Source organism: Mauremys mutica, chromosome 1, assembly GCF_020497125.1.
Source record: "Mauremys mutica isolate MM-2020 ecotype Southern chromosome 1, ASM2049712v1, whole genome shotgun sequence".
Taxonomy (NCBI): Eukaryota; Metazoa; Chordata; order Testudines; family Geoemydidae; genus Mauremys; species Mauremys mutica.
In genome coordinates this window covers 165026818-165040896 of record NC_059072.1, presented here as the reverse complement: position 1 = coordinate 165040896, position 14079 = coordinate 165026818, and the positions used below count along the sequence as shown (strand labels likewise).

At 46.8% G+C, this 14079-nt stretch overlaps 1 protein-coding gene across 1 annotated transcript in view; it reads left to right on the top strand.

The window, feature by feature from the left end:
- Positions 1 to 14079, top strand: part of LOC123361673 (cell cycle control protein 50C-like) — a 34166-nt gene that overhangs the window by 15566 nt on the left and 4521 nt on the right. The gene's annotated exons all lie outside the window — the stretch shown is intronic.

Genomic DNA, 14079 nt, shown 5'->3' with positions numbered 1-14079 from the left:
GGGAGACCTTTATGGCAGGGTGGGAGGTTGAGGAAGATCGCCCGGTGGCCAATTTTGAACAGCCAGATACCAGGGCAATTAGAAGAGCACACCGAGGCATGCTGTGCATCAGAGAGGCTTTGAAAAAGTTTCATGACTGGCCAGGCTATGGTGTGACAGTTGTGTGTGTTTGTCCTTGATGCAAAGCTGCCCTCTTTGGTGACTGTACTTCCTTGTAAGTCAATCCCCCTCCCGCGTTGGACCACAGCTGGCACAGGAAATAAAGTCTCTATTGTTCTGAATCCATGCATTCTTTATTTATTAAAAAAAAAACTTGAGATCACTGGCAACGCTGACTAGTAAAAGGAAGCCCATGTGTACAAAGGGTTTGATAACAGGGTGGGATGGGGGAGGTGGGAAGGACAAGGCCACATTGCTTATTGTAGCCACACTACAAATCAAAGCTGTTTGAATGACAGCATTCTGTTGCTTGGGCCATCCTCTGGAGTTAAGTGGCAGGGTGCCCAGAGCCTACCCCCCACCCCTGCGTTCTTGGGCGTCTGGGTGAGGCGGATATGGAACTTGGCGAGGAGGGCAGGCAGTTATACAATGGATGCAGTGGCGGTCTGTGCTCTTGTTGGCTTGCCTGCAGTTCCACCAGACGCCTGATCATGTCCATTTTCATCCCCATTAGCCTCAGCATCTCCTCCTACGTGTTCTGATCACGCTTACTGTATCCTTTCCTGGCCTCTGCCACCGAATGCCTCCATGCATTCAGCTGTGCCCTATCAGTGTGGGAGGATTGCATGAGCTTGGAAAACATGTCATCGTGAGTGCGGTTTTTTTGCCTTCTAGTCTGCAATAACTTCAGGAACGGAGATGATACAAGGAGCATAGAAACATTTGCAGCTGCAGTAGGGAAAAAGGGAGAGTTCACTTTACAGAAGATACATTTCTAAGAATAAAAGGGAGCCTCTTTCACAGTGAATCAAACAATCCACAGCAGACAGCACGTGTGTTTTAGGTACAAAGTCGCATGTTGCCTTTTATATTAAGCGCCTGCCAGTATGGTGACACAACACACATGGCTGGGCAACAGAATTTGGTTTGCAGACAGCCATGGTAAGTCAAAGGCTTCTTCCACGTTCATAACATGTGGAAATGGTTTCAAACTGCAGCACCCTCCTTTCCCATAGTAACCAATGCCAGTTGTGTTTGCCGTTTAAAAGGAGTGGCTGCGGTTGCCGTTTAAGAGGAGAGGCTGGGGTTTTGGGGTGGATGTGCGGCACACCCCTTCCCCACAGCGTGGCTATTCTCTGGGATGATCCCTTTTAGCCAAGTGCAAACAGCCCAGCAAGCCCGGTGTCTAATGTGTTGGGAATCACCAAACAGAGGGGATTACTGTTCCCTTACAAAACTTCCCCTATTTCAAGCAGGTGACCATGAATGATATCACTCTCCTGAGGCTGACACAGAAAGATAAAGACGGAATGTTGCATGAATGCGACCAAAACCCAGGACCATTCGCTGCCATGCTTTGTGCTGCAATGATTCCAGACCACTTGCTACTGGCTTGGCATGGTAAAGTGTCCTACCATGGAGGATGAAATAAGGCAGCCCTCCCCAGAAACCTTCTGCAAAATACCTGTCAGAGTACGTCCAGGAGAACTTCATGGAGATATCCTGGAGGATTCCCACTCCATCCCCAGACACATTAACAGACTTCTCCAGTAGCTGTACTGGCCGCGAATGCATCCCAATTGTTCAGGGAAAATCAAACATTAAACACAATTGCTTTAAACCCCTGAAGCATCGTTACCAATGTGCACTCACCAGAGGTGCCTTCCCCACCATCATGGTCCGGGAACAATTCGCCCTGAGAGGGTATTGGTGAGGAAAAGGTCCTGGCTGCCGGGGAGAACGGATTCTCCGCTTGCCTGCTGTGCGTTCTCCTCCTCCTCCTCTTGCTCATCCACATCTGTGTTGCGTTAGGCTCCCCCGTTCCAGCTGTCCATGGACAGTGGTGGGATAGTGATAGGGTCCCTCCCCCCCCCCCGAATGGCATGTAGCTGATCATAGAAGCGGCATGTCTGGGGCTCTGACCTGGCGCGGCCGTTTGCCTCCTTTGTCTTTTGGTAGGTTTGCCTGAGCTCCTTAAGTTTCACGCAGCACTGCTGTGCATCACTGCTGTAGTGTCTCTCCACCATGCCCTGTGAGATTTTGGCATATATATTAGCATTTCTTCTGCTGGATTGGAGTTCTGCCTGCACAGATTCTTTTCCCCATACAGCAATCAGATCCAAGGGCTCCCGGTCACTCCATGCTGGAGCTCGTTTGTAATTCTGGGACTGCATGGTCACCTGTTCTGCTGAGCTCGCCATGCTGACCAAACAGGAAAAGAAATTCAAAAGTTGCCCCGGGGCTTTTCCTGTGTACCTGGCTAGAGCATCGGAGTTGAAAGTGCTGTCCAGAGCAGTCACATTGGAGCATTCTGGGATAGCTCCCAGAGACCAATACAACCGAATTGCATAGTGCTGCGTCTACACTACCCTAAATTTGACCCAGGAAGGTTGATTTTTAGTGCTACTTCCCTTGTCAGGGAGGAGTACAGCAGTCGATTTTAAGGGCCCTTTTGGTCAGCAGAACAGTTTGGGTGTGTAGACACATTCATTATAAAATCAACCTAACGTGGCTAAATTCAACCTAACCTCGTAGTGTAAACCAGGCCTCAGCATAGTTAATCCACCTCCATGAGAGGCAGTAGCTACGTTAACATAGTGCTGTCTACACCACGGGTTAGGTCAGTATAACTGCATCACTCAGGGGTGTGGATTTTTCACACTCCTGAGTGACATAGTTATACCAGCGTAAGTTTATAGTGCAGACCTGGTTCTTTCCTGCCACGCAGAATGCACAGTTTCACAGACAGACTTTTGAGCTGAAGAAGTATGTCATTTATTTGCTGCTTCAGTGAGTGATCAGTCCACCGAAATGGCACAATATAGGGTTAAATGCAAGTGTTTCTCCACATTCATTCAGGTGCTCGCCTTAAATACAATGTTGCAAAGTTATTCATTATATATTGCCATAAACGCTTTTTCAGCCTAGCAGTAAGATTAGTTTGCTGACCTAGTTGTTTACCTGATCAGGTTGCTGGCTCAGTTTTTTACCTGGCTGTTCTCTTTCCTTGCCAGACAAGCTGGCATCTTTTCACATGTCCCAGCACTTAAAATATACATTCTACATATTATATCCTACATATCCCCTCCTTTTCTTGTTTTACATGCACCCATGTTTCCACCCTCTATTAGGTACTTGTCCCTTTCTTTCGGTTCAGGGTGTCTCCAGAAAAACACCCTCTGCTTGGTGCATATTAATATTCCTGCAAAATCTGTGGGCTTTGTGGTACAAGATGCCATCTGTGTACTACCATTCTTGTCCAATACTTCCATACAGAATGTCCATTATTACAGTAGCACCACCAACTGTCTTGCTCCTTTGTCCAGGGCCGGCTCTGGGCTTTTTGCCACCCGAAGCGGTGGAGGAGAAAAAAAAAAGTCGTGATTGGCGGTGCTTCAGCGACAGCTCCACCGCACCACTGTCTCCTTCGGCGGCAGGTCCTTCCCTCTGAGAGGGACTGAAGGACCCGCCACCGAATTGCCGCCGAAGAGCCCGACGTGCCACCCCAAGCACCTGCTTGCTGAGCTTGTGCCTGGAGCCGGCCCTGCCTCTGTCATGCCTGAATAAGTCCATGGCGAGAGTCCTTTGATCCAGATGACCATCAGTTCAATGGCTATTCCTAGCTCTCTCCTTACATTGTTCAGTGTTAGTGGTCGCGGCATGCCTATGTAAGAAATACTAGATATGGTTTCTGCACTCAATTAACTTTTATGTGGTGGGCCCTCTACCAGCCATCTGGGGAAAACATGACTTGGGCCGTAAGATGTCAACCAGCCGGGCTAGGCTGCTATTGATGGCCTCTGTATACACAACCCAAATCCATGCCCTACGTATCTCAAGAATGCCTGCACATCCCTTGCACCGCATGAGAGATTGTTGCCAATTAATGTGCCATACACGGGCCTGGGGATGTTAGGCCCAGAACACACAATGTCTTGCTGAACATTTTGCGTTGATATACACACAACCACCCCATCAAGCAAAACACGCAGATTATAATTAAGCCTTGCATAAGACACATGATTATCACCGGCTGCAGGATCAGGTATTGTATTCCAGTTTCCATGTTAGAATGCATTAAGTCATTCCACCAGTTTTTGGCTCCTGCTGTTCTAATGCCTTTTCCCAATTTTGTGATAGTGTTCACATCCTCACCCATACTTCACCTGAGGATATGTGACTTCTTGCTTGTTTCTTGTGCAGTGCCCCATACAACCTCCGCTGACTTCAGCAAGGCTCTCCAATGCATTGATAGCGGAATCTCTAATTTTATATTATGAAACAAATCTCCCCCGACCAGGTTATATTTTGAGCGATAACGTGGGGCATAATTTGCCAGTTTTCATTTCCAAATTTTATACTGTTTAATCATAGAATCATAGACTTTAAGGTCAGAAGGGATCATTATGATCATCTAGTCTGACCTCCTGCACAACACAGGCCTCAGAATCTTACCCACCCACTCCTGTATCAAACCTGTGTCTGAGCCAATGACGTCTCAAATCATGGTTTAAAGACTTCAAAGTGCAGAGAATCCTCCAGCAAGTGACCCGTGTCCCATCCTGCAGAGGAAGGCGAAAAACTCCCAGGGCCTCTGCCAATCTGCCCTGGAGGAAAATTCCTTCCAGACCCCAAATATGGCGATTAGCTAAACCCTGAGCATGTGGCAAGACTCACCAGCCAGACACCCAGGAAAGAATTCTCTGTAGTAACTCAGATCCCAACCCATCTAACATCCCATCACAAGCCATTAGGCATTTTTACCACTAATAGTCAAAGACCAATTAATTGCCAAAATTAGGCTATCCCATCATACCATCTCCTCCATAAACTTATCAAGCTTGGTCTTGAAGCCAGATATGTCTTTTGCCCCCACTAATCCCCTTGGAAGGCTGTTCCAGAACTTCACTCCTTTGATGGTTAGAAACCTTCGTCTAATTTCAAGTCTAAACTTCCTAGTGTCCAGTTTATATCCATTTGTTCTTGTGTCCACATTGGTACTGAGCTTAAATAATTCCTCTCCCTCCCTGGTATTTATTCCTCTGATATATTTGTAGAGAGCAATTATATCGCCCCTCAGCCTTCTTTTGGTTAGGCTAAACAAGCCAAGCTCTTTGAGTCTCCTTTCATAAGACAGGTTTTCCATTCCTCCCATCATCCTAGTAGCCCTTCTCTGTACCTGTTCCAGTTTGAATTCATCCTTCTTAAACATGGGAGACTAGAACTGCACACAATATTCCAGATGAGGTCTCACCAGTGCCTTGTATAACGGTACTAACACCTCCTTATCTCTACTGGAAATACCTCGCCTGATGCATCCCAAGACTGCATTAGCTTTTTTTCACGGCCACATCCCATTGGCGGCTCATTGTCATCCTGTGATCAACCAGTACTCCGAGGTCCTTCTCCTTCTCTGTTACTTCCAACTGATGCCTCCCCAGCTTATAACAATAATTCTTGTTGTTAATCCCTAAATGCATGACCTTGCACTTTTCACTATTAAATTTCATCCTATTACTATTACTCCAGTTTACAAGGTCATCCAGATCTTCCTGTATGATATCCCGGTCCTTCTCTGTATTGGCAATACCTCTCAGCTTTGTGTCATCCACAAACTTTATTAGCACATTCCCACTTTTTGTGCCAAGGTCAGTAATAAAAAGATTAATGACACGTTGCTGCATTGTGTGTCTTCTGAGACCTTTACACCATTTCTGTGCCCTACCAAGGTGACACTTGACACATTATTAGTATTATTTAGATCAGTGTTTCCCAAACGTGGGATGCCGCTTGTGTAGGGAAAGCCCCTGGCAGGCCGGGCCAGTTTGTTTACCTGCCACGTCCGCAGGTTCAGCCGATCATGGCTCCCACTGGCCGCGGTTCGCTGCTCCAGGCCAATGGGGGCTGCAGGAAGTGGCGGCTAGTATGTCCCTTGGCCTGCGCCGCTTCCAGCACCTCCCATTGGTCCGGAGCAGCAATCTGCGGCCAGTGGGAGCCGCAATCGGCCGAATCTCCGGACGGGGCAGGTAAACAAACTGGCCCGGCCCGCCAGGGGCTTTCCCTACACACACGGTGTCCCAAGTTTGGGAAACACTGGTTTAGATGATAGCAGACCTTTCCATTCCCTAAGTGTGTAATATGGTTTTGGGCCCGACAGATGGCAGTGCTTACTCGTGTTCCCACACCCACCTTTTACCAATTGCAATTACCCTGGCTGATAAACCCACTCCTCCTGAATATCCTCTACACATCCAGAGAAATCTGCTTTACCAAGCCTTCCTGCCTCGTCCTTTACAGTATTGCCCATTTATTACCTTTCATAGGGTACATGAGCGACTCATTATGTAAAATGCCAATATTAATGATTGGATAGGTATTTATGAAAGTTCCATTCAAGGGACTGAAGGCCAGCACATTGGGTCCATTCACAATTTAAAATTGTAACGTTCCACCACCTGGGATCTATTCAGGAACTAACGTTCACTTTTACAGAATAGAAAGAATTGCAGTCTACTGGCCAGTGTCCATGTAATAAGCTCCTAATTATACCTGGAACATCCCTTAACAAATTTAATTCAACCATAGCACATTGTCTGGCCCATGTCTCATTAAGCACAGCCTTTTCCTCAATTAGGATTGCAGATTAGATTAAGGAGAGCAATTTTTAAATGTTCCGTGAGGACTGTGCTGGTTTTTAGGAATTGTACCTGCCTTTGGCCCACCTCCCATAGATTGTCTCCTATATTTGTAGCATAACCTAATTTCCTTTGCAGATTTTCTATATCGCCTGCATTTAGTATTGCAACTCCCATACCTATTCTGCCTATCCAGTCCTCCCCCCCACAGACCTTTTCTTTCTCCAAAATACCTTCCTCATCCAAAAATTCCTCCATTCTTGGGATTGTTTGTAGTGCATTTGAGCAGTTTGGGTAGGTCTGAGTAATACTTCTTATTGCTAGGGCTCCGGATAATCTGTACAACAGCCCAGGATGCATTTGCAGTTCTTTGTGCCTTTCCCAATTTACCTCCCAAGGACCACCCTTCCTATATATGGATCTGGCTTCCTTGCCCACCACACATGGGGCATTATGATTATCTATACAGATATTATATCCTTTTCTGCACAATGTCACCTTACATTCATGGAGGCCTGTAGTCAACTTGTTTACTGGGAGAACTGATCATGTTTTGAATCGTTTCCTTAAAGATGCTGGCACCACCCAATAAGTGGCATAATGCTCCAAAAGAATTCCACCCATAATTCTTGCTTGCAAAGGAAAGTGCTGCACAGCCATCGCCAGGACTGCTTAAAACCCGATCTTGTAATGTTAAACTATAGCCAGCACTTGGAAGCATATGGATCTATATATTTTTATTACACACAGAAAAAGGAGGGACACCTGCCAAAAGCTGAATGCAAGCTTCTAAATTTGCCTAGCCAGAGTTGATGACATCATAGCTGCTTAAAGCAGTGCAGGGCATCTGGTTTCCTTGTCATCAACTGTTTACAGAGCAGGTAAATAACGGAGAAAATTATTGTAAATGAAATGTCGTTTCATCTGAATGTTATGGGGATAATAAAATAATTGGAGGGATGAGTAATTGTGGCAGTTGCTGGTAAATGATTCACATTGTGTGACATAATCTAGGTTCCTATAACAGGGAATTTTGGGCTAATGTGGTTGAAGTAAATGGGGTTTTTCTGTATTTTGTTTATGAATCTGTGTATATGTTTTAATGAATGTACTTGTAATTTTGAAGTCCATTACTAATTTGGATTCTGACGTGTTTACCTTTTAAAAGCGACGTAGTTCACCTTTAACGCTACATCCAGAAAAAAAAATCCTACTATTATAAAAATCTTATTTTGAATTGAAATCTAGCTTCTAAATTAAAGTGCAGCATACAAAGGATTTATATTTTAATGTAAAAAACTCATGCACTACTTATATGTTGTTGGCAGCTCCCATCAGGATTGAATTTCATTAATAGGAAATATATATTAACTGGAGCATGAATTACAGGACATTTCAATAGCACTTGGGTTATAGTATTTGCCAAGTCCCTTTCAGGCTTTTTCGTTTCATTGCTAATGCAGATATGTCCAACATCTGTCTGTCTTGGTTAGTTTTTCTCTGCTGCAAACAGACACATTTGCTTAAATCATCTGGGCCAAAAATAAAAAGGATGGACTCTTGAATGATTGTGATAGGTCTATGATCTGTAGTAACTGAAATAACTAATTATACACTGTAGCTATTTTATACAAATAGCTCTGTAGCATGGAGATTATTATTAATAATACATATAATGCCACAAATTGTAATGATGCATTGCAGTGTAAAACACATTTCTAGCCTCTGAAAAATCAAAGTAAAACCACTGTGTTGCCAGCCTAGCAGGAACTGTTTGAACCACTCTATTTTTAAACAGGATTTTCAAACAAGTTCCATTACTTGCAACTGGGGCATCAGTGGCATGTTTCCTTTTGAGTCAATATTAAATCCCTACCTTGGCATAGTGTTAGAGACACAGTGCTGTTGGGACCAATTCTTGACCTCCACAGTCATTAAAAATCTCATGGCACATTTTCCAAGACTAGGTGACTGCAGTGTCCTGCACTGTCCTGGCCAAATTCAAATTCAGTTGGATATGGTATTTGTCCTCACTCACTGTCCTAAGATGTTGTGTAATGTTACTGTGTGTTGGGAAATAACTGTCTCATTTTGCCTCAGAGGTGGCTGTCTGTAAAGGGTGTTGGGTATGAAAGATATTCTACAAATGTTAGTCATCATAACAATCTGGGTAATTATAATGTTAGATATTGATAGTTCCTTTCCTTCTTGACTCTGTTTCTTGTCGACATGCCATTCTCCCTATGATGCTTTCACAATACACAGTCACTAGCGCAAGGACAGTACTAGGGATTCACATTGCTGTTACTTGAGAACTGCCATGAATTTTTAATCTAATCCCAAACACTTGATGCACTGATTATAATAGTAGAGTTAACAAAGCAGTTTCTTCATACATGGAGGAGTCATCAATAGAACAAGTGTCTTTGGATAGTTCAGTTTGACAGATGGTTTCAATGCAAGCCTCTGATTTTTCACATAGCTTTTAATTGTTTTCAGTCTGAAAGCCATAAAAGTCTAACCGATGCTGAAAATTTGATTGTTATAGATTTTTATTCAGAGGTTTGATGGTTGAAATATTGTGTATAACAAAATGTCAATTTTTCACCCAATTATGGTTTTTATGTTTTTGTTTGTGTAGATAGGGAGGGCTATTCAGAGGAGTAACTGGGTGTACAGGCATTTTGAGGCTTATGAGGCTAACTCCCCTAAGCCAATTTTGCTTAGTTTGTTCCAGGTTTGCCTGTTAAGAATCCCAGTGTGAAAAGGGACACTGTCACTGAGGGGAAGAAAGTGGTCTTGAAGTAGTCATCTGTGGTTGATCAAGAAGCCCATTCCACACGCATGAGTGTTTAGGGCCTGAGGCCATGGAGAGATGAGCTGTATCTCCCATCTTCTTTCAGTGGCAGATTAGGCTGGCTCCTAGCAGTTCTAGCTAGTCTCTCTCAGAGGAACAGGAGAATAGGGCAGGCTGGGAACATAAGACTATCATGGCAGACCTACTTGTAGTCTTCACTTCTGGTAATGACTTATAGGAAATAGGTGGTGAATGTAGTACTGAAACAATACCTCAAATTGGCCCGAGAAGGCACTGTGCTCCTGCAAGTGCCCTCTTTCATGGGGAAGTACAAATGGAAAGTCTGAGTACTTGTCACATGGTGTGTCAATAAAACTAGATTTGTATTTCCTACATTTTCCCCATCATCCGGATCCTTTGGCATCCTCCTGCACATTTGAGGAAAGTCATGTGTACTTTCCTTTTGTTTGGTCATCTTGTCATTTATATTGTACTCCTCACTTTAGTATCTGAATGCTTTAAGGAGTGTTTGGAAAGATTTCAGCTCTAAAAATCTGCTAATGATCCTGCAGAGCAAATCCTGCAGTGATTTTTTGACTCAGCTAATTTTTTATTCATCTTAAGGATAAGTACATGACACAAAAAATGAAATAATGTTTTATTGCAGTGTAGACATACACTTAGGTGCCCTCTGATTAGTCAGTGCTAGAAAGAGTGTCAGTACTGTTTTTCAGAAGTTATTATTTGAAAATGCAGCGGGACTGATCCGGGAGAGCTGATAAAGTATGGCACTTGTAGGAGGTGGAACTGAAATAGTTTGTGCATTTTGTTAGCATTGTGTATCTTTTATTGGAATGAAGAGATTGTATTGACACTATAGCTTATTAACCTGGGCTTGATTTGGCCCTCATTTTCATTGATGTAATTCAGTTCACTTGTTTCAGATTTCCACTGTTGTGAATTAATCAGACGCACCTGCAGCGGCAATGCATAAATGAGTGCGCTGCATCAGCCCGGCGTTGGGCTCAGGGCTTTGGCCTTGGCAGCTTCTGCTCCAGTCACGTCTCTGGGTGCCCGGACTCAGAGCTTCTGGGCCCCTGTGGCTGCAGCCAGTGCTGGGGCACTGGGCTCAGGACTTTCATGCCCCTCCCAACTCCTGCCGGTGCTCTGGGTGCCTGGGCTCGGGGCTTCTGCCCGGCCTCTACAGTGAGAGCTCGGGGCTTCCCTTGCAGTTCCTTCTGGGGCTCAAGGGTCCACTTCTCTGGGTGCCCCGAAAATGGTAGGAGCCGAGGTGCTCCCAAGTAGTAGGTAGGAGCTGAGGTGCTCCCAACAGCAGGGCCCCACCTGCACATCTGGGAACCTCCTCTAGCTTCAGCAAGGTTGCTGGCTGCTGCCCTTGGAGCCCAGGTCTGAAGGCTGCACACAAGTGAGGGTGACAATGCTGTGACCCCCCACAACAACCTCTGAACTCCCCCATTCTCCCAGGTTGGTCGGTACCCCCATGGTTACAATACCAGGAAATGTCAGGTGGAAACATCTTAAATGGTGACGTTGGTCAATTTCAAGGTGAGAGGTTTTGTAAATTAGTCAAAGTGAGCCCTGAATTTGGTAGGGACGTGGCTATTATGGAGGCCCGAGCAGGTTTGCACTCCCAGTTCTCCTGAAAGGCCATGGAGAATTCCTGCTGCCTGAGAAACTTCCCAGAACAAGCTACCAGGACTGGGGGGAAACTAAGGAAACCAACCAAAGCCTGAGCTAGGACGGAGAGCATTGATCCAAGCCGTGTTTGAACCCCTCCACCCCCACCTGCCTGCCTGCGGTGAAACGGACAGAGGGGCACTGATTTCTAGTTGTGAACTTGCTACAGACCATGGGCTTCAGCACAAGCCGTACAGCCCATACTCTGAACTCTTGGATAAACAGCAAAGCTGGCTTTTCCGAAACCTTTCCCTCCAGTGCTCTGCATCCACTTGGGATTGTGCCCAGCAGAGGCTGGTGGAGGGGAGGGGAAGTGAGAGGAGGCCACACAAACGTTGTGGCATCTGCACTACCCCACAGACACAGACACAGACACACAGCAATGCAGGGCATAATATCCAGGACAGTAAATTATTTGGCCATAACCTACCAAATCCTCAGTGTTGAAAGTCCAATTTCTCTAGAAAACAATGGGAGGGAGGGGTTAGAGAGTTGCAATAACCACCTGGACTTCCAGTGTCTGGCCAGGCACATCCCCCTCTCCAGAGTTTTCACTGCTATCGTCTCCAAACTGGTCCTCCTGATCTAATGTGAGGTCACATCCTGGCCTTTAGGGACATTGGTAGGATCTTTCCTGTTCCCTCGTTATCCTGCCTGATAAGGATCCCGCCAGGGCTCAGCTAAATGGCATGTGGCATGACAGGCTCTTTGCTGAGGGCCCTTGACAGCACCCAATTGAGATCTGAATCGGACGGGCACGGGCAGCTGCATTGCCTGACTTTTTACTGGACTCCTGGACCCTCTCATGCTGCTGCAAATGTTCCTTCTCGCTCAGTGCTGAGCAGCAGAATGCTCCTTGCCCTTTGGCTGTGCGACATCCAGACGTCTAGTCCTGCTGCTCTGAAAGAAACCGTCTCCACAGCCCTAATCCCAGGGCCGCCCAGAGGGGGGGGCAAGTGGGGCAATTTGCCCCGGGCCCCAGGCTCCACAGGGGCCCCCAAGAGAACAGCTGAGGCTCCCGCCTCTGCTCCTCTCCTGGAGCCTTAGCGCATCAAGCGGCGTCCTCAGACGGTGCCGCAGCATGGCCCCAGCGGGGCCCCTGAGCCCCGCCCCGCTCAGAGCCGTGTGGTGAGGGGCCGGGGCTGGGAGCTCCAGGCTGAGCTCAGCTCCCTCCGCTTGGCGGGGAGCTCGCAGCCCCGCCCCCTCCCCACGCGGCTCTGAGCAGGGCGGAGCTCAGGCCCCGCCGGAGACTCGCTGCAGCTGTTCAGCGACGCGCTGAGGTTCCGGGTGAGGAGGGAGCCGGGGGTAAGAGGCTGGGGCCAGGGGGGTTGGCTAAGGGGCAGGGAGTCCTGGGGACAGTCAGGGCACAGGGAGGGGGCAGAGGTTGGGGGGGCGGTCAGGGGGCAGGGAATGGGGAGGAGTTGGATTGGGGGCGTTCCGGGGGGTGGTCTGTCAGGACTCAGCGGGGGGGGGTGGATAGGGGTGGGGGGGAGCAGGGGTGGGGTCCCAGGGTGCTGGTTGGGGGGGTCTCTGGGGGACGGTGAGGGGACAAGGAGCAGGATGGGTCAGGGAGTCTGAGGGGGGCAGTTGGGGGGGCAGGAAGTGGGTGGGGGTCGGATAGGGGGCAGAGCCAGGCTGTTTGGGGCAGGGCACAGCCTTCTCTACCCTAAAGCTCATTCAGCAGTTTGAGGCTTGCAGACGAGCCAAGCTGTTAGCTTTTCCATTAGGGCTACCATCCCTTTCACTTCTCAATGCCAAGTTATAGTCTACATGTAATTTCAGTGCCATAGGGAGATTCATGTCAGGGGAAGGGAGCTTCATTTAAAATTAGCCACTGGGGGAGGGATCACATGAGAAGAGCAATATCCTTCCCAACCCTACCAAGGGAGACCCCCCTCCCCTGCATTCCCTGAGGCTTCAGAGGGGTTAATTCAATGGTTCTCAAACTTTTGTCCTGGTGACCCTTTCACATAGCAAACCTCTAAGTGCGACCCCCCCCATTATAAATTGAAAACACTTTTTTATATATTTAACACTATTATAAATGCTGGAGGCAAAGTGGGGTTTGAGGTGGAGGCTGACAGCTCACGACCCCCAGTAATAACCTCGTGACCTCCTGAGGGGTCCTGACCTCCAGTTTGAGAACCCCTGGATTAATTTAATTTTAGCAACCTGTGTCCATTCACATGCATGTGCTATTTTGAGCATTTCAGTTTTGACAACATAGGCTCATCCCAGATTCTGGAACAAGCTCAAATGCTCAGTTCGTGGAGTATGTACATAAGCTATACTAAAGGCAAACACACAGTAACTGTCTCCAGTTTGTGAGGGACCGCATGGAGCTAGTCTCTAGGAAACAGTTAAATGCATGGAGATTAAGTCCATTAATGGCTATTAGCCAGGATGGGTAAGGAATGGTGTCCCTAGCCTCTTTTTCTCAGAGAGTGGAGATGGATGACAGGAGCGAGATCACTTGATCGTTACCTGATAGGTTCACTCCCTCTGGGGCACTTGGCATTGGCCATTGTCAGTAGACAGGATACTGGGCAGGATGGCCTTTGGTTTGACCCAGTATGGCTGTTCTTATGTTCTAACATAAATGAACCCAAAGTTATGGAGACAGATATGAGTCAAGGAGCCAGCAGAGTATCAGAAACCTGGAAAAATCTCTGCCTGGATGGGCTCAGGCGTTTGGTCACAAGCTGAGGTGGTTCAAAAGTTTTGGATTTTTTTTTAAGCAGAATTTTTTTATTGTTTCTTTAAACAATCAAACACAGCAAGCAGCAAATA